At 44.4% G+C, this 20,949-nt stretch overlaps 1 protein-coding gene and 1 long non-coding RNA gene across 9 annotated transcripts in view; one reads left to right on the top strand and one right to left on the bottom strand.

The window, feature by feature from the left end:
- Positions 1–20,949, top strand: part of BCAS3 (BCAS3 microtubule associated cell migration factor) — a 319,099-nt gene that overhangs the window by 245,718 nt on the left and 52,432 nt on the right. The gene's annotated exons all lie outside the window — the stretch shown is intronic.
- Positions 9,456–11,196, bottom strand: LOC116796509. The gene is made up of 3 exons (XR_004360390.1): positions 11,146–11,196; positions 10,838–11,068; positions 9,456–9,594 (listed from the first exon to the last, which is right to left on the bottom strand). It is a non-coding gene; the product is annotated as an uncharacterized LOC116796509 (long non-coding RNA).

The raw sequence follows: 20,949 nt of genomic DNA, 5'->3' as shown, positions 1-20,949 counted from the left end.
CCAAGTCCTGAAAGCTTCAAAACACTTCTAAATCTGAGGCAAAGACTGGAACGTTTAAAAATTATAAACTTCGGTGTGCCAAAACTGGTTTGGTTTGGGACTGCTTAAACCCGAGTAACTGTTGAACTGGAATCATTTGGAAATAGGATACTGGAGCGTGTCCAGCTTAAAAATGTATTTTTAAAAGCTTTGCTGCTTCATTAGTTCAGCTGGACTGTTAAGTTTGCACTCTTAAAAGAAGTTTGGGAGGGACTTTATGCCTGCTCTCACGTGGCAGTTTGTGTTTGTAGCTTTACTGGGAAGTGATTGAAAGCTGCCTGGATGGGCTTTCCAAGGGATGGACTTCCCAAGGACAGCAGTATCAGCAGGGGTGATGTCTCTGTCTAATCTAAAGGAAAGGTTGGCCAAATTTTTACTCTACTGTGATCAAAATTGAAAATCACTTATATTTTGGCTGGAAGTACCATGTCATTTATGGAAGAAAAGGTCATCTTCTCCCTGGTGGAAGGTAATGCTAATTTAGGAATATACAGGGGTTTTTTTCCCACTTCTCCTTACAGAGTTTGCTATCCTATGAAAATACCCTGCATGAAAAGGGACTCAGGAGAAGCACAATTAAAACAAATATCACTGGGTTTTCTGAGTAGTTACAAGGAGTTTTCTCTTCTAAAAGGACAACAGAAATACCGTGTAAAGGAAATTTTGGAATTAACACATCGGGTTGTGTCACTTCCCAACAGGGGGAAGAAGTAACCAGGACTGCAAAAAATCCCTCAAACAAGCAAATCTTTCATTTTTAATTTATCTGTATTAGAAGCAGAGTCAAAATAGTTACAGTAAGTGTTTGGGATTCCTCTTTTTATTAAAAAATTCCATGTCGATTGTATTTTTTGAAAAAAAAAAAAACAGGACCATAGGTAGAATTAGGAAATCCAGGCTACCCCTGTCAGCCTCAGCATTGCATGGGATTGACTTTAAATTGGGCACCTGGTCACACCGACTTGGAGAAGTGAAAAATGAGCCCCGGTGTGGGGAGAGGTTCCCTCCTTCCCACCGGAGCTTCCTGTGATCCCTGGCATCTTCTGGACACCAGGATTTTTCCCTGGTTTGGACACAGAGTACAATTATGATGAAAAAACACATTCTTCTTTCTGTGTTCTTGCTCCTTCTGCCACTTGATTTCTCGCTTTTCCCTCCTTTTGAAATTCCCTGGTTTCTCTTTGGTGCTGCATCTGTGTCAAAGATTTGATTGGGTGGAAGTGACTGATTTAAGAAGGCATTTTTTGGAGGGGGTGTGAAAGGTTGGGGGTTATTTGCTGGTCTTGTCTCCCCCACACACATTTATGACTGGCAAGGTAGCATGAAATTCCATGTGCTGCCTTGGCTCCCAGGGAATGCAACCCTGCAAGGTTGGGATTATTAGCAAAGCAAGTATCCGTCATCCAGAAAACAAGGCAGCTTAAAGATTATGTCCTAACACACTTGCTGTGGCATAGCATTACTGGTGCAGAAAATGATGGAGAATAAGCTGAACACTCATTTGCCCATAAACCTACAGGGGGGTAATGTCCTAAAAAGCCACTGAAATTGGATATCTGGAAAATGAACTCATTTTTTAAGTGGGTCACAACATCTGTGATTATCCCGTCGGGATTACGAGCGCGATCGTGCTGTGGTAGCACCGACTGCTTCCCGTGGGCTTCGCCCCTCCGTGCCAGTGGTCTGTGGCTGGATGAATGCTGTGTGTCCAGCACATCCCCAGCTTGCCCTCGTGGGTGGGAGGAGGAAATATGTCAGGATGATCTAGAAAAGCTGGATACGTCAGCCCCCGTTTAAAACGTCGCCTCTGACTTATATTAGGGATAAATTTTGACCGGTTGTCTATTAAGACAATACCAGGTTTGTCTATGCTTTTGTTTTCCTGCTTTCCAGGGGATAATTTAAGTGTTTTCAAATTAGCTTGAAAATCATCTAGAAAGTGGCAGGGAAATTATTTTAGAATCTACATGGAGCTTTGAGTCACTGTGTGGTGCACGTGGAGCTTCCTGCTCTTCCCCTCAGCAGAAGTCCTGCTGAAGGGGATCCAGTGTGTTTGTGTAGGGGATAAAATATTTTCTCTGTGAGCAATGTGGATGGCAGGCCTGGTGGCAGAGTTTAAAACAAACTCATGACCAAAAGCCCCTCCAGATAATCATGTTTTGGGAAGGCCTAAAGTTGTCAGTCCAGTTCATGGTGGTGACTTTTATTTCAGGCTTTTGCCTCATTCTGCCTTAGCACTATCTTACTTTTTCAAACAGGAGACAATTACCTTTATCACAGAATCATAGAAACATATGTTTGGGTTGGAAGGGACCTTAAAGATGATCCAGTCCCACCCCCTGCCATGGGCAGGGACACCTTCCACTATCCCAGGTTGCTCCAAACCCCGTCCAACCTGACCTTGGACACTTGCAGGGATGGGGCAGCCACAGCTTCTCTGGGCAACCTGTGCCAGGGCCTCCTCACCCTCACAGGGAAGAACTTTATCCACTTTTCTCCTTCAGGTTTGTCCTGTACATACTGGCTTTGGAGTCTCCAACCCTTTGGAGACCCACAGCTGGGTTGCTCTGTAGGTAGATACAGGCTGTGTCTTTATTCTTGGTTGTTGAGCAAGGATATGCTCTTTCAGGTCCTTTGGATCCTTCTTTCACCCCACATCAGAGCTATATCTCTTTCCTCCTCCTGAAACCCCTTTCCAAATGTCTTTGGGGCAAACTGCAAAGGATTGTAGCCTCTTAGCAGTTCTTCCTACCCAGCCTTCTAAATTTGTGCCTCGCTCTGGACCTCGGGGCACTTTAGGCTGTACATGTGGCGACTTAATCCTTGGAAGATGTGGGAATCCTCAGAACTATGTGCTGGGATTTGGGGTGGAATCTCAATTTCCTTCCTCTCAGATAGAGCACCCTGAGAAAAGGCCGTGGTTGCAGGAGCCATCTGTCAGAAACGAGCCGCGATAGCCGGGACCCGGAGCTGCCGGACAACCCTCACAGCTTCCCAACAGAGAGCTGGATCCCGCTCCCTGTTCCCTTTCCTCTGCCAGGAGATGAGGTGGGATAGGGGAGAGATTAGTCTGGACTCCAGGAGCCTGTGAAATCGGTATTTTTTTCACGCCCTAATGGTAATAGCATTTTTATGACAAAGAATCCTCTCTGCTGAGGCAACCTGTGGAAGAGGCCGTGCTCCCAGAATGGTGATCTTGAAAGGATTTAGAAACACAATTGACTGAAGCTTGAAAAATGTGAAACACTCGGAGAAAAAGCTGCCTTCTGTTAGACTAGTTCTGTAGAAAGGGGAAAAAAAAAGGGACAAAAGCCAAACCTGGCGATCACACATTCCTCTTCTGCTTAAGGCTCTGAGTGGAGGTTGCCTGCCCTCAACAGAGCCCTTGTTGGGGCAAATCATTACAATTTGGAGGAACCACTCCTGGTTTTACCAGGTTGTTTTTCTCCGTGGCAGCAGAGGAGTCACAGGCTCCCAAAGGTTATTTCCTGCCACACAATCACGGGCCAAACAACATTGTTCTTGGGGAGTGCCAACCTCAAACAACACTGTACCCCCTCACCATTGTTTACCTAACACCAATCTTTGCTTTATTTTTCTTCTCGTGGTACTTTGTGTCTGTTCAGGCTCTCACAAATAAAATAGGAAGTGGTAAAACACAAAGAAGCAGAGGACGAAGCAGCGCAGAGAAAAGATTGATGCTGGTTTGGGGACAAAGGTGACATATACAGGGGTCTCTGAAACCTGGAAAGTTCAGTTTTTCATATATTTCAGCTTTGAATATAATTAGCTTATGAGCACTTTGTTGTTTTCATGCCTAAAACCCGGGGCAGGAAGCGGCAGAGAACTGAGATATATCGTGAGATTTATGAAGGCACAGCCCAGAGAGCTTTCAGACGCTGTTTATAAATGTCAACCCTGTCTAAACCCACAGTGGGCTTGCAGGGGAACCCAGGAGCAGAGAGGTCTTGTCCCTAAGCATGACAAAGCAATTATTGATCTCCCTGACAGGGGAAGCAGCACTAAAAAAGCACAAGGGATGGTGGAGAGAGGGATGGAACGTGACACAGAGGCGGAAGGAGAGGCCAAGGACAGGTTACCAGAGGAGTGGGCCTGAATCCAAATACCCCAGATGCAAAATCCCTCAGTTTTGGTAAACTTGGATTAGCATGTAAGAACAAACAGAAGAACACAGCTGGCCTTGCAGCTCTATCATTGATTAAACAATATCTGCGGGGCTTTGAAGTCTGGAGAAGTTTGGGGAGCTCAGTCTCGCAGTTTATCTGCCAGGGTTGAAGTATTCCATCCTGGTTTTCTGTTTTAGCACCTCTGCAAAAGGGGCTTTTCTAATGAGCTAAATATATAGAAAGGTGTAGGGAGAAACTTGGGATTCGAGCATGGAAAAGATCTATTTAGGGACACCCTGTAGTGACTGTGCTTGAGGCAGTTTTTGGATGCTGTGCCCAGAGTGGCCTGTCCTGCTCCCAGCTCCCTGTGCAGCTCACAGCTTTCCTGCTGGCATTGCTTCCATCTTCCCACTCAGGATGTTGAGCGAGGGAATTTCTTCTGACTAGAAAATTACCTTTTCCAAGTCTGATTTGTATATAAACACAGGGAGTTTTCAATACTGGGAGGAGGGAGATGGACCAAAACCTGGGCTTTTAGACTCCTGTTGGGGTGTGTATAACTGAGAATTCACATGTGTAGGGGAAGGAGTGAGAACCAGAGGGCAGAAGACAGGAGTTTTATTTGTGATTCTGCCACTATTTCCCATGGTCTGTAGTTGAATTCACTCTCCCCTCTTACAAACTGAAAATAAGACTATTTCCATTGAGTGTTTTAAAATGACCATATGGGAGCCAATAAGTGTGAACTGTTATTATATCTGGAAAAAATTGTGGGTGTTTATGAATGCCCAAGGGCCAGGATCCATCCCAGATGGGATTCAGCACCTGAGAAAAAGCGCTTGAGTTCATTTCATCTTCTCTAGTGACTTTTTAAGAAACTCATAGGAACTGTATAATGCAGTCCATGATTTAGTGACTAGTTCTGTGCCTGGAGCGAGGCAGGGGGAGAGTCAGGGCCTCAGTCATTGAAACACCACCATGCTGAGGCTTCCATCTGAGAATCATAGAATGGCCTGGCTTGGAAGGGACCTTAAAGCTCATCCAGGGACACCTTCCACTATCCCAGGTTGCTCCAAGCCCGGTCCAACCTGGCCTTGGACACTTCCAGAGATGGGGCAGCCACAGCTTCTCTGGGCAGCCTGTTCCAGCTGATTTATAATTTCCCAGGAAGGGCTCTTTTTGCCAGGATTGCAGATTTTTAGCCCAGTCCTGAGAGGTGTTTCAGCTGCCCTTAGCACTTCCTCTCAGTGATTGAAGTCTTCCTTTCATTCCCCATTCTTTCTCCCTATGGATTAGCTGTAGATTTTGTGGCTGTCACGCTCTGATGTTTGTCTGTGCAGGGCTTGCAGATGGAGAAGCTTGTGAAAGTTCTGGCACTGGTGTGATGGAGGAATTGAAAGGCCAACCCTCCAATGAGCTGTGTGTGTAGGAAGTGGGAGTTTGGCTTGGCATTGGAGAGTGTGGAATCCTGTGCAATGGTTCCTGTCCCCTCCCAGCAGCCAGTGTTCTCCCCAGGTGGCAGAGCCACGCTGGTGTAAATCACACTTTTACTCTCTGGCTTCAGAGCCAAATCTAAAGACCTTTATGCAAGTCCTGGGAGTTTTGCTGGAGTAAAACCTCCAGATCAGTGATGAGCACGAGCTTTGCTGGCTCTGTTGTGCTCCAGACACTGAAATCCTGCCTGTATTGAAATCACTGGCAAAACCATCACTGGCTGCAGTGGAGACAGGACTCCCTCCTCTGATTGAACAACACAGGGGCATGTTGAGCACTTAGGGATCTTAAGTAAAGTTTAAAAATGCTTAAGTCCATACTAAAAAAAAAAGTGTGTTTTTTTTCTCTGTTGTTAGCAATGGGCATTTCTCTTCTAGATAAGTTTATGGTGGTGTGTAATTTCAGTGTCCAAAATCCCAACTTCCTCCAGTAGCCAAACTGTTTTTGGAACACTTGGGTACAGCTCAGTAGAGGAGATCAACAACTTCTGACTTAAATACCAGGCAGTTATGTCTCAGAGCTGTTCTGACAGCTTTATAAATAGGAATATCTTAAATATCTTAAAGGAGATGCTGTTTTGCAGTGGCCACTGAAATCTTTATGGCTGATCTGAACAGGATGTTATAAACCAACTGGATACCCCTGATGACTCTGTGCAGATGCTGTATAGAGACATCTTCTTTATCAGTAAAAAGAAAAGATGTTAAAAAGGAGCTCTCTTAAGCCAGTGCTTTTAGAAACAATCTGAAACAGTTCTGATTTTTTTTTTTTTGTGGAAGTAATAACCCACCTGCAGATGAGTATTTGGGGTGAATTTAGTCTGTATTTGCTTCAGGTAGAGCTGTATAGTCAACTTTGTACCCCAAGTTCATGAAAGTGGTTTATTTTGACTGATGAGCTTAATGGAGTTCAGTAAAACCACTTCATTACTGTAACCACTGGTCTTAATATTCCAGCCAGGACAGGCTGCAGGAAACCTTGGGATAACATGCCAGTCCCTTCCTCCTCTTACTAAAGAGGGCTTGAGTCCCACAGAAGTTGAGCTTGTTTGTCCTGGTGTCTGTTCCCAGGCTCATTTTCATGCCTGATTCTACTTCCACACCTTCCTTCCCTGGCATCCTCCTCCTCAGGGTTTTTACTCACCCTCAGGTACCATTTCCTGAAGTTTGCAGTTCTCCCTTTTCCAGCAGCTCGCTGTCCATTCGTTCAAATCCCTCCTTAAAACTGACATCTTCCAGGAAATTCTTCCTCCTCCCCTGTCACTGATAATCTCTCCTACATCTTCCTTTATCATTTTTTTCTGTGCCTTGTTCTCTGTTTTTCTGTCAGAGTTTCTGCAAGGCAGGGAATGTGTCTGTTCAGATTATTCCTTACCATATATATATATTTTTTTTTTAAAATACACACTATGATATATTGCTCCTATAAGTACATGAAAGAGAATATTTAACCTTTATAAATATTCACCAATACACCTCTGTTATTTTATAACATCCTGATTCAAAGGGTAGAAGTAAAACACTAGTTCCTGTGTAGCAGCATGGTCCTATATCTACTCCTCTACATAATAATAAATGTTATGAAAGAAAGCAGCCACTAACGTTTAGGAAATGAAGTAAACTAGAATCAAATTATGTTTGATTCCATAATTTTCAGCTGTAGGACATGTTTGATAGATGAGCTGAGTCTGTATTTGGGTTTGGAAATACGTTATATCTGACTGTAGGTGTGTGCATGTACAGGGTGTCCATGTGCATTCAAATACTAAAGTGACATCAGCATATTCTTATTCTGCATGAATGTTCCACGAAGTAAGAGTCTCTGGTGTTATACTACAGTAAAAATTATAATAAAAACCTGGGTTTTAGACCCATAGCTAAATGCTTGGTTGCACATAAACACACACACGTAGCTGAGAGCAAAGGAGAGATATGTGGGAGATAAAAGAGAACAAATGGACAACTTATAATTACATGTATTTTAGTTCATGTGGTATCCAGATGATCATCCTCGATCCTGAAGGGTTTGACAAATCAGTTTATTAGGACTGTAAGTGTAACCCAGGGCTGTGCAGTAGGCAAGGGAACACTGATTATTTTTTTTTCATATTATATTCAGTCATTTCATTATTGGAGGTAAATACTGCTTGTACTTAGAAACACAACAGCTGGTCTCATGTGAGAAGGCAATCCACAGATTAACTTGCCAAATGTATTACCAGTTCATTTCACTAGACTGAGAACCTAAGGATATTTTAATAGTTTTGACCTTGATCAGACAAGAAAACAAATGCCCTCGTTCTCAAGTTGAACCTGTGACTTAAGGACTGATCTGTTCTGCTGCAGTGTGAAGTGTGCCCAGCAGCCCTGGCAGGCTGGGAACGAGTGTTTTATAAAATAAATGGGCCAAATTCAGTGCTAAAAGGTGTAGTTGTGATTCTCAGGTTGCTCAGGAGGGGAGATGCTCTGATTCCTGCCTTGCTGCTTCCAGTGCTGTTTATGTGGAGGGTTGTTCTGTGCAAATTGGCTCTTGAGTAAGGAGGTGTTTTTAGTCAGATGTTTGCATGTCTGATTTGGCTTCAGTGTAGATTTTTACATTTAAAAAAGTCGATTTTATTCAAACTGAAAGGCCAGATGTTTGCAGCCTCTTCACTGGACCCTGCTGCTGTTTGCAGACCGTGATGGCTGCAGGCTCGTGCCTGGGTTTTGTGCACCTCTGGATGCAAAGTGTGTCACAAAGAGCAGCTCCAGGGACAGGTGTGTGTGTCCAGCACTGGGAAAGGAGCTTAAGTGAAAATTCAATTGCAGCAGACCTTTCGAAGAGGGACTGTTTTTAACAGACTTTTCCCCGTAAGGTTTTTGTGCCATGGGAGTCTTCCTTCAAGGAGGGCAGTGCTGGACCCTGCACCCTGTCAGGGCTGGAGGGACTCTCAGATGTCCCTTTCCCTGAGCAACCTCTCCTGAGAAGTATCTCTGTTCCCAGAGACAGACTTGCCCAGCATGGAAAACTGGGCAAGATTAACCTTTTGCAGAGCATGAACTCACTTGTGGGGCTTATCCAGGCTCAGTCCCTTTAACTGAGGTCTCCAGTGCCTGCGTGGATCCACAGGCCTGACTATCTGCTTTCCTTCAGGAAGAGTTATGAGCACTAAGGATTTGAGGGTGAGACTTTGGAAAGCTCTTGACATTGGCCTAATTCAGTTTGCTTTGAAGTTTGTTTTGTTGGAAGCCAGGCGCCGCAGCCGCCGAGCGCTAACTGAGCGCTGTCCTGCTGCAGAGAAAAAAGGGATTGAGCCTCCCTGTCCTGTTGGGAGCTGGGTGTTCTCATCTCAGGGGCCAACTGGTGAAACCACTTCTCCCATTTCCATTTTTGAATCTCTCCTTTTCCTCTGTTTCCTTCTCCATTGCTTCCTTCTGCCAGCAGTGCCACAACCACACATCAGTGCCAACAGGGGAGTGACAAAGGCGGGAGGGCACCAGCCAGTCCTGACAGTGCTGAAGCCTCAACATCCATCTTTTGCCTCTCATTTCCTAGTCACATCTTTGTCAAAGTCTCATGGTCACTTATCATTAATTCCCTGTGAGAACTCTTTGAAAGAATCGAGTTTGGAGATGCGGGACAGCCGAAAACTCTGGAAAGCTTTTTCCACGAAACCTACATCTTATTTCACAGTCCTGAGGCTGCTTTTAAAAATAACTTCTCCCTGCATCTCCAAAATCCCTTCTCCTGCTCTGTGCTCTTTGAAGTGAGATAAACCAGACAAATATCAGGATTTTTATTTTTTTTTTCACTTTTTTATAACATTTGCCAGATTAGCAAATGGGGATTTACTTTCCACTTCCCTTCTACTGTGCCGTTCCTGGAAGAGATAAGGAAAACTCTGTTTTACACACAGCTCCCAGGTCTGCTGAGTGTTGGGTCAGGCTCTTGGTCCCTGCAAAGGAAGAACAGAGCCTTGAACTTAAATCTCAGCAACAAAACTCCTTCCATTTGATCTGGCTCTTGGATTCAGTAAAAGCGTTTTTTGATTGTTTTTTGGGGGGGATTTTTTCAATAAATAATTAATTAGACTATGCAGAAAATCCTAGATTTCCACTTTACTACCATTTCAGATGAAAACAGAGGCTCTTCAATCATGGAATCATAGAATGGTTTGGCTTGGAAGGGACCTTAAAGATCATCTAATTCCAACATCCCTGCCATGGGCAGGGACACCTCCCACTAGACCAAGATACCCAGAGCCATTATTTCCATTCCGTTATTTCCTTGGGTTTAGAATAGTTCAGTATCTAATTTTACTGAATGTTTAAGCTTCATTTAATAAGAAGAAGGCAAGAGTAGTTTCCCTACTGTTCTATTCTCCAACTGTGTTTATGTTTTCATAGTAACACAGATTTGTATTTCTTCAAGAATTTCAGGGTGATTTAAGCCTCCATTAATATCCACTTCAACATGTTTTTACTAGTTTTGACATCTAATTTCCTGAACATGCTGCCACTTCCCACCCTTATATTCTCAAGGCAAACGTTGCTCCACCAACACCAATTTTCTTCCCCGTTCGCTGAGTTTCCCCCTTTGATTCTGCTGGTTGGCGACGAAAAAAAGAGTTGAGTCGCCATTATCGGCTCCAATCAATAAATCTGAAGGAAGAAAAAGAGGAAACCTCAGCTCAAGGGGAGCCCCAGTCAGCAAACATTTGCTGACAAAGAAAACACTCGTATATCTGACGCGTCGTCAGCTCCCGGTGTTTGCTTACGGTGCCCAAGCGCTCGTCGCTGCGAGAAGAGACTTGGAGCTGCTGGAGCTGGGTTTCCATGGCCCCTCCAAGAGCTGCCTTTAGTCAGAGCTTTGATTGTGAACCACCAAGTGCAGTGGAAACTGCTGTTTTCAAGGAATCTTCCTCAAAAGATGGGTGGCTTCAAGGGACACTCTGAGAAACCCGCCGAAGTCGTGCTCGGCTGGTGGTGGGAATGAACGAGCACGTGCTCTGTTACCCAGAACTTTGCTGTCCTGGTGGGTGAGATGCAGAACCACTGCTTTGTAGTCACTGTGGCTCATGGTTTTCTTCTGGCCCTGGGTTGGCATTTAGTGTTGTCATTGGAATTTTATGTTAATTTAAAAAAAAAAGCCCCGAAGATGAAACAATGCTGATAAGAACAAGGTGTAAAAGAATTAACCTCGCTCTGAGGGGGTTGTGCAGCAATGCTTTTGGTGAGTGTTGTTGTGTCCTGGTTGTGTTTCAGACAGGCTCTTAGTCTCATCAGCTGGAAAATCTTGAAACAAATACAGCAGATTCTGTGGTGGTTTCTCCACGGAGGAACGTTATCCACACTAGAAGTCCTGAGGGGATGCACAAAGTTGCTCGAGCTCTCCAGGTCCGGATTTAAACTATCTTGCACTGCAAGTGTCTGGAAAGAAATGAAAACTTTGTTTATTTTGCAGTGTGCTACTTCCTTTAATTATTCAGCAGACCTCTGGCAACCACCTGATTTATCTCCTCATTGCCTTGCCACTGTAGCAACTGTGATGATCAGTTGTTGGAGTGACACCTCTGTAGTTCCTTTAGTTCCTTTTCCCCCGGGGATGTCCATTCCTTATGGCTGTGGTGTCACACAAGTGGAGTTCCTCTTTCCTGTTAATGCCTTAAAGAAGCTGTAAATCTATAGGTTGGTGTCTGTGTGGAGTTCTTTGCAACAGAGCTTAAACCCATCTCAGTATCTCTTGAGGCTGAACGATGTTTAATGCTGTTATTTTAGAGGGAGCCTGAGCGTGTCATAGACAACCTGACCAATAATATACCCTAAGTGTGGATCTGAGCTATAAATCTATTCTATACAGCATGAAGAAGCACTTAGGCCAGGCACATGGCTGAAGTGCCATGCTGGGAGTGCAAGGTTTGCAAACAGCTCATTGAAATGAAGACTAGCAGAGCTATGAATCTTAGCAGAGTTGCTCTGAAGGGTTTACCTGCAGCAGTTTCCCTCGTTTTAATTAGATTTTGTCATTTACAGTAGGTTTGAGCTTCACAGCACAAATTGGGTGACAGTCGAGATCTTCCCTCGGAAGGTTGGGGACCTCCAATACACTGATAGCCCTAATGTTTGCTCATTATTTTTGCTGGCAAATAGAGATTTAGCTTTGTTTATCTGCGGGATTACTTGTTGGGATTGGCTTTGAAGCTCGGGGGGATTATATGATGATGTTTGTGCACAGCACTTCAGGAAATCTTTGCATTCCTGGGAGCATTATAAACAGTGCTCATTGTTACGTGTCAAACAGCTCGGTGGGAGCTGTGAAAGTGGCAGCTGAAGCACCCCGAGGTCTCTGGGTCTCCACGGGGCGCTGCAACAGGGTGAAAGGAGCTGTCCTGCCTTGCTGGAGGTGTGGGGTCAGCCCCTGATCCACCACTTCCACCCGAGCCAGGTCAGCCCCGGGGTGAGGGTGCCGGGAGGACCACGGCGTCTGCCTTATCCCACGGGAGTGAGGGTGAGACCCCCAGCAAATCCCTTGTGGCACAGTAGCCACAGATGGTGGCTACAGTCAGTCACGGCAAAACAGGCTGATTTAAAGTGGTGATTTAGAGCTGGAGGTGTCCTGTTCCCAGAGCACTCAGGGCTCGGACACACCTCATTAGTTTGATGGGCAGAGGGGGTTTTGACTCTCAGTGTTTGCTGAGAATTTTGTCGGCTTCACTTTCTCCGAGGGCTCCCTCTGATAAATCTGCACCTCGTTAGAGATGAGGCTGTTAATTGAAAAAGGGGGCATTTCAGTTTTTAGAGCCTGTTCCACACTCACTGCTGGGCCGTGGTGGGACACAGTGTGAGGACCCAGCTGGGCAGGTGCTGAGGGCTTTCCTGGCAGGGTGGATGTGATGCACAGGGAATCCTGGCCCGGGTGTGTGACAGGGATTTCAGGGAGTGGCTGCACAGGCAGAGGCTCTCTTGCCCTCAGTGCAGCTGAGTTGTACCACTGGGTACAAATCTACTCATGGTAAATTAAAATAAATTCAGACATCCTGTCTGAATTTCTACTTCTGATGATATAATCTCTATTTCTGATGATATAATTTCTGGTTTTGATTATATAATTTATCCTTCTGATGTAGTCTGAGAATGGACTCTTTCCTGGAGACCTCAGTGTCTTCCTGAGCACCAGTTGGTGAATCACTGGATGAGGTTCCCAAAGTTGAGGAGCCACCGAAACTGGAGCTGTTTGGGCTCAGATCAGGACTGGGGGCAGAACCTGAAATGATTTTATGAGGATATTGAGAGCTGCACTCTTAAACCACCTGTGCTAGAACTCGATGCAGGAATAAAAAAGTATAAAGCAGAAATAAGGATATTTGTGTGCTAATAACACACAAAAGCCTGTCTGCATTTTAACATTTTAATGTGGGGTGTTTTTTTAGGTTCAGCAGTTTATTATCCAATAACATCCTAAAGGGTTGGGTTTTATTTTTTCTTATTATCATCTTCATTTTTGCGTTTGAGTGTTTATTCCTTTTTCCTTATTTGGGTTACAGCATCTTGATTTTTTTTCTGTCCTTTCCTCCAGGAATAATGAAAACCAAAAATACCCCACAGTAATGAGAACCAATAGTGTACAGAGATTAACGTCACAAACCCATCGCTGACCTCAATAACATTTCACAACATTTAGTTTTCATTACAGTGCAATGTTACTGCAGACTTTTTACATGAACTTCTGAAGAAAAATATATGATAGGGGCTTTCCAAAAATACACACATGTTGGGAAATAAGGCTTCTAAATCAAGAGTTTTACACATCCACTGATCACATTTGACGAATCAGATGTATGGTATTAATTACTCTGAATCACAGCAGGCAGACTTAAACATTTAGAAAACAAAGATTTTGTGCTTTGCTGATGCAGACACGTGTCATGCCTTCTTCAAAAGGTGCCTCCTGACTTTTAGTGCCATTTGCTCCCTTTGCATGATGAAAGAACGTTCAATTTTTAAATTGTATTTGTAAAAAGTATTGCTTGGCACAGAGCGTAGGAAAGAACATTTAGAACAGGTTGATCTGTAACACCACAAGCAGTCTGTTTTCTATCAATGATTCCTAGCCAGCTTATTAAACAGATTTATACAATGAAAGAATCTAATAACAAAAACATTCACCTCCTTTATTACTTGGCATTATTTATGGCTCTTACTTTTTTTTAGCTACCTTTTTATATATCGGAATCTGCCAACATTGTATTTATAAAGTTTATGTACTAGCAGCATTTGTTGGGCAGGGATTTGGGTTATTTTATGTTTCTTTCCTCCTACACTTATTATTACTAAACCCTATAGACAAATGCTTGTAAAGATTTAAAAAATTCACCAAAGAAAATATTCCGGAGAAACGGAACGCTTGAAAAATTAATTAATTCTGGAGAAATGGGATTTTTAACGTACTTACATTTTAGATATTCTCCCCATAATAATAAAAGATAATGGTGCTTATGGCAGAACCTATTCCAGGGCTGTGTTCCCCAGAACCTCCAGCATTGGATCGTGGATGGGGAAGTGATTACACGCTGCAAAATCAAAAGTTCCTCCTTTGGCTATTAATTCAGATCTCTAAATATCTATAATTGCTGTCCAAAGAACAACTTTGTCTTCCAGAGTTCCTTCCTTCCTTCCTTTCCCTCCTTCCTCCCCTCTGTCCGTCCGTCTGTCCCAAGGCAACGGAGCCACAATGGCACGTTTGTCGTCGTCTGGTGGGGTCAGTGGGAGCCCTTGGGCGTCCTCCTGGTGCCAGCACTCGGCTCCAGGCTGGGCTGGACCTGGCACAGACGTGGCCATGGAATAAAATATAGTCTCCCTTTCCTATGGATTGTTCTTTCCTGGCAGGCCAGTTCTGCAGCTTCACGAGCGGCCTCTCCGTGGGGCTGCTCAGGGACAGAACAACCTGGAGCGGGACACGTCTGTTTGTCTGCAAAGCTCCTGTGTGTGTGCCCAGGACAGTCCTTTTGCTGGTGTTAGAAATGCCTGGCGATGCCTCTTCTGTAGTCAAAGAGAGAAAAAAGGGTTGTATTTGAAAAATGGGGACTGGAAGTCTTAGGGCAGCGCAGGACCCCGAGTTCCCGTCAGCAAAGCCAGGACAAAGTGGGTGGTTTGCCCTGGATAGAGGGAAACAGGGAATCCCTTGGAGATCCGTGCAGCAGGCACGGGGAGCAGCTGCTTTCCCCAGGCAAACAATAGCAGTGAACTGTTAAAATAAATAAAAAGTGAGAAGTAGAAGCAGGGGAAGGTTTGCACTGAGCTCTCGTGGTTGAAAATCGCAGCCCTGGGAAACACGGTGTGTCCCCCTGAGCTGCTGGGGGGTCAGCGAGTCCTTTCCCCCACCCTTCCCTCCCACCTGAAGCTTTGTTGGTTTATAAATGATCCGTCTGATTCTGGCTCTTGGGTTGCCTTTGTCTCACCCTCCCAGGAACGTTCCCCCTGAATGCCCAGGCTCCAGCTATTTCAGAAGAAAACCTTTATTTTTTTTTTCCTCTGAGGTTAACCAAACCTCCTCCTGTTTTGCTGTGCTCAGCAGTTAAGGCCAAAGTTTACAAGAAAGGTAATTACAGTCTTACTTTTAATTGTAATTAACTAGGAGTAAAGAATCAAAATAATCCAGCTACTCTTTTGCTGAACTAGAGCATTATATATAATGTGACAAAGAGAATGCCTTGCCCTTCAGCCATTAATTTTAGCAGCTCTGTTATTCCTAAATCACATAAACCTCTGGTGTCAGAGGGGAGAGAATATGAATCAGCTCCGAGGTTTCATTGGAATACCTTGCCCGTGGTTGTGTCAGAACGTGCAAGGCTTTGGAAGCACTTGAGGTTGTGATAAATTAGAAATGTGTAATGAAGAAAGTCGGGAACTCCGAACGGAGAGGTCACGAGTGAAAAATGTTGGTAGTGAATTACAGGCATTTCTGGGCTCATAAAGACCAAAACTCGGGCTTTTGAAGGGAGTCTTTCCCTTTTATTGTAGAAGGTGTTGGAACAGTGTGAGTGTGGGGAGGTTGAGGGGTGACACTGCCCTAAGGAGACGTCACTGCCCTGGCCATGGTGGGACAGGCACACACGTAGGGATGAGTGGATTCTTAGCCAACAAAGGATGAAGATGGGAAGCATTTTAACTCTCTTATTCCCAGCTGTGTTCATCGATTATGACCCAGAATCCAGTTCTGAACATTCAACAAATGCTGCTCTTTCCAAACTCTTTATTGAACTGGGATTGAACTCCTGGTTTTTTACCTTTGCCTTAACTATGGCCACTTTTCTTGGGTGCAGGGAGGATGAGGCTCAGTGGCACCACTAGTGACAAAGAAGTTGAACCAATCCTTGAAAACACAGTGAAATGTCAGATATCCACATTTAAAGCCCAGACCAGGGCAGATTTTACTTGTGCTGCAGCACTTCCACAGCCAAAAACCCGAGTGCCACGGACCTTGGCAGCATTATTAGGGGGATCTTCATTTAAAGATGAACTATTCTGGAACAATTTCCCCACTGTATCTGACACAAACAGGCTTTTCTTCGACACCAGACGTGCATGTCTTCTTGCTCCAGCTATTTTTTTCTTGAACAAACATATGTATTGTAGCCAACGCAAGGAAAATCCCGCTCACTATTTATGTTTGAGTTCCCTGTGTCCCATTAACAATATCCCAGTGTACTCCTGGCACTGGAACATCTTGATCCAGATCCAGCACTGTTTTCCTGGATTCCCCTTCGGAGACTTAAGTGCCACGAAGTAATCGGTCTTATTTAGTGACCTTCCATCCCAGAGGCTCTGTTTTTTGGGCACTGAAACGGTTTCCTGTCCCTTCTGACAATTTTTTTGCTAAGCAGGGAGCACCTCTCACTGTGAATGTGAACTAAGAACAGTTGCCAGCACTAGTGACCCCACTGGCAGATTTTATCTGCTGTCCTGTGACTCTTCCACACGTCCAGAAGGTCTGATTTTGGTGGTGCTCCTGGACGCCACGCCAATATTTATTATATGTGCACTACTTGAATATGCTGGGAGCTGTGTGTGTGTCTCCCAAATGGCAAAAGCTTTCCATAGGGAAAAGGAATCCTGTTGCTGGTGCCTTTCCTTCGAGGCTGCTCTCCTTTGTTGTAGTGTATAGATGGAGATCTAGAAACATATGTTTGGGCTTGGTATATATTTAATATCTGTATTTGGTGTATATATCATGTGAGTGTGTGTATTTTAAGGTTAAATGCCACTGACTGATTTAATATATTTTGATATTTTAACTTGCTGGATGACCCAGAGCTCATACTTGGGAGAGGTAGTGTAAAGAAGTCTCTTGTCCTTCCATGTACGTTCTGACTCCGTTGACATTGGGCAGCTGAAGCTTTTATCCCTTTTTATCCTTTTTTTCTTCTTTTCCTTTTTACTTCTCCTTTTTTCCATCTTCTCCTTTTTTTGTCTTTTCTTTTTTCCTTTTCTGTTTTTTTTTCTCATTTCTCTTTCCCCCTATTTTTTTCCTTTTTCTTCTTTTGCTTTTTTCTCTTTTTTCCTTTTTCCCCCTTCTTTTCCTTTTTCCCCTTCTTTTCCTTTTTTCCTTATCTTCCTTTCTTTCACCTATTTTCACCCTGATTTTTTCCCCCCTTCTTTATTTCCTTTCCCCTTTTATTATAAAAGGTGGCTAGGCACACTCTCCTTTGATAGAAATAAATACAGCTTTTGTATCAATATTTTTTAAAAATGCAGTGTTATGGACTCTCATTGCCTAAGTATTTTATACATATTTTATACATATTTATACATATTTTAGTGTACATTAATGCAGATTTATTTGGGGATGGAGTCTGTTTTTCTTAGCTTAGATTTGGAAAGCTGGATTTCAGAGCCACCCTCAGCTCCCTGAGTTTTCTGTCCCGTCAGCATCAGCCATTGATTTATCCAAAAAGTCATTTTGTTTACCACGGAGACATTCAATCATAAAACAACTTCCAGCGTGTCCTGTGCTCAGACAGGGAAAAGCATTTCCTAGCTGTGAATCCAGCTGGTCTAATCTTTGATGACTTTGGTTCAGTGGCCAAATCTACTTCTTTGTGCTGTCCTAATGCACCATTAGATTAGTTACTGTCGCTGGAATTGCTGTCGCTCAGGCTCTGCTTTGTGGAGGATCATGGTATTTTTCATAAATCATTTTTTTTTTTTCCTTCTTCTTTTACTGTTTAAAGGATAACAGCACTGTGGCTTTGCAATTGTTTTATGAGGCAGTAATCTTGTTGCTGGGAGGATAAACCGTGAGGCCAGAGGCAGTGCTTATCTCTGGAGAAGCCAGTTATTGCCCAGGAAATCTCTACAGAACATCAATTATCGCAGGTTCCACCCCTTACAAATGGCAACAACGAGATTTTGTGTCCAAAGTAGTCCAAAATAAACCCAAAATGCAGTACTTGGGGGATTCTTTTGCAATTGGTTCACAGCCTTCTGAAGTTTGTTTGACTGTCAAAGGCCAAAATCCTGGGATGTTACTCAGGGCCGTGCTCGTGGCTCACGGAGCATCCACAGGCTCTGGCATCACCAAAGCCAACCAGAACAACCCATCCTCCAAAAGCCATGCAGAGAACTCCTGGTTTCTTGTCTCCTTGGTTGTGCCTTTGACTCAGGCTGCAGGAGGAGGATTTCCCAGCTCAGGCAGCGCTGCACCTGGAACAGCAGCAGCAGCAGCTTGGGAGCTCATTGCCTTTAACTAGACATTAATAACATTTTTAGGCCTTTCTGCATTTAAAAGCAAGTGTAGGGAAAGCAGCTCAGGGTGGTGATCACCGTGCTAAGCCTGAGTTGGGTGAGCAGAGAGTGATCCAGGCACATTCCACACGGCGCCTCGGGAATCCTGCGGCACCGAACTGGGAAACTGCTAAACATCCCTCCCTGGTGCACTCTGTCTTTAAGAGGTTTATTCAATTAACCGTTTAAACTTTCATTATATTTTGCCATTTGGTGAAGAGGATTCTTATGCATTTAATAGTTTTATGCATTTACCCATTAGCCCTTTAAGTGGGCTCGCTGGGGCGAGCTCTGCCATTTCCCAGCGGCGGCCGGGGAGGGCGGTGGGCAGAGCAGACAGTGATCCATGACACGTGTCACGGCCGTTTGCATCTCCCTGACCTCCCCAATCCATCTCCCCGAAGGTTGCTGTCCATTAATCCCGTGGCAGCTGCTGGTGCAGCCTCTCTGAGGGGCCGGGGCAGGTAGCCAAGGGTTCAGGTAGCTTCCCTGCACGAGGAGCCCGGATTGGCAGGATATTTGCATCAAAACACAAACTTGGAAGAAAATGACATATGTTCGTTAACCTAAGGGCTGCTGATCACTTTAAATACTTTAAATTAATCCAGCTTCATTTGTTAAAACTAGCATCATCTGCTTAACAACTGAGGGAACGCTGGGTTATGCTTCAAAACAGGCACCGCAGCAAATCTTACCCTGGTGCTTCATGCAAGGTTGTCTAAAACTCAATTTACAGCAATATTTGTATTCCATGTTGGTCCTTATTCCTTTTTAAATTCCTGCCACGCAGCGCTGTGCCTGTTTCCTTTCCTTACACTGCAGATATTTCTGGCCCTGCTCTGTCCACGCAGAAAGCTGGGCAGGTCAGGGATTTATCTGCATCCAGGCTGCTTTGGAGGGAGCTGAGGGCAGGACTAACCCACAGTCTGCAGGTAAATTCAAGCACTGGGTGTGCAGATTCTCCCCAGTGCCAGAAGCTTCTGTAAGCCAATATTTTATGTCTCTTTGGCTTCTGATAATGGCCGAGAATTAAATGTTTGCTGCCTTCAAATGGAATTTTTAAAAAGTAAGATAAACAGTGGCCATATAATTCCCAAAGCATTCAGAAATGGAGGGTGGGTTTACATGGGATATTGGGAAGAAATTCTTGGCTGTGAGGATGGTGAGGCCCTGGCACAGGTTGCCCAGAGAAGCTGTGGCTGCCCCATCCCTGCAAGTGTCCAAGGTCAGGTTGGACGGGGCTTGGAGCAACCTGGGCTAGTGGAAGGTGTCCCTGCCCATGGAACCAGATGATCTTTATGGTCCCTTCCACCCAACCCATTCCATGCTGTGTGATTCCATGACTCGTGTCCAGCTCACCAGAGCCCTCCTGGCTCCCACAGCAGCAGTGTTGTCTCAGGGTTGCTCTGTGCAGGCTCCTCCACGGCGGATGCTCTTCCCAGCCAAATATGACCACCTGCAAGTTTGTGCTGGTGTTAGCATTTTCATCTCCCATTATTCAAATCCAGCTGGCTTTGCCTTTGAAGTCCGTTCCCTCATGTTAAATGTTAACTCTAATTTCTCTTGGCCCAGGGAACAGATAGTGCATTCTTTCCTGTCTGTGTGATAATGGCCACAAGTGTGCTGGCTGCCTTCGGCCCGACCCGCCGCTCCAGCTCCCCGCTCTCCTCCACAAGGAATGTCGAGGCCCAGCCCTGCCTCGGGGAGCAGGTTTGTCCTGCAAAAACCTCCAGGCCGGGCCTATCCCTGAGAACTGCCCACATACACACATCACATATATGTCCAAACCTCTCTTCCAAGAGTGGCACGTGCTTAGGGCAGGGAAAAATCACCAAGAAATCGCATCTAGGGGTAGATTTTGAGCAACCACAGGGTGTTTTGGGTTTTTTCAGATTCATGCTCGGGCTGATGTTTTGATTTTTCCAGCTGTACTAGCATTTTTCTGAACATATTTCCATGCTTATGCTTGCATTAAGCACAATAGCAGTGGAAGAGGGAGACTTGTGACCATTTGAACTTGAAATCCCCAGAGAGCTTTTTATTCTAATAAAACAGCAAAATATTGGATACATGACACCCCTTACATCAAACTCTATCATATTAAGGAAACCTTAGAACTCTCGTCTGCAGTCTGGCCTGATACATTACAATTCATCTGGGATCAGTATGAGAAATAATTACATCTATTTATTTATTCCACTGTCAGAATGTTGACACTAGTTTTTCATATTGTCTCTGTCACGAAGAATCATAATTAAATAACATGTCAAATGCATTGATCATACGTTTATAAATTTGTTTGATAGATCATGGAGGCCTTTTGTTGTTAGGAGATATCACAAGATTAAACTTAAAGTTTGCCAAGCCATCTACCTCATTCTACACAGGACTTTTTCCTCCTAATTAACCACAGAATTCTGATGGCTTGTCATTCTGATATTGCACAAAGTAATCTCTTCCTTTTTATTTCAAGTTGGGGATGCCGTTTCCCTTCGACCAAAACCTGGCCAGATATGTACAATCATATT

This window comes from Chiroxiphia lanceolata, chromosome 20, assembly GCF_009829145.1.
Source record: "Chiroxiphia lanceolata isolate bChiLan1 chromosome 20, bChiLan1.pri, whole genome shotgun sequence".
In the NCBI taxonomy this organism is placed as follows: Eukaryota; Metazoa; Chordata; class Aves; order Passeriformes; family Pipridae; genus Chiroxiphia; species Chiroxiphia lanceolata.
Note: the sequence above shows the minus strand (reverse complement) of the source record. Positions and strands in the feature narration are given on the sequence as shown.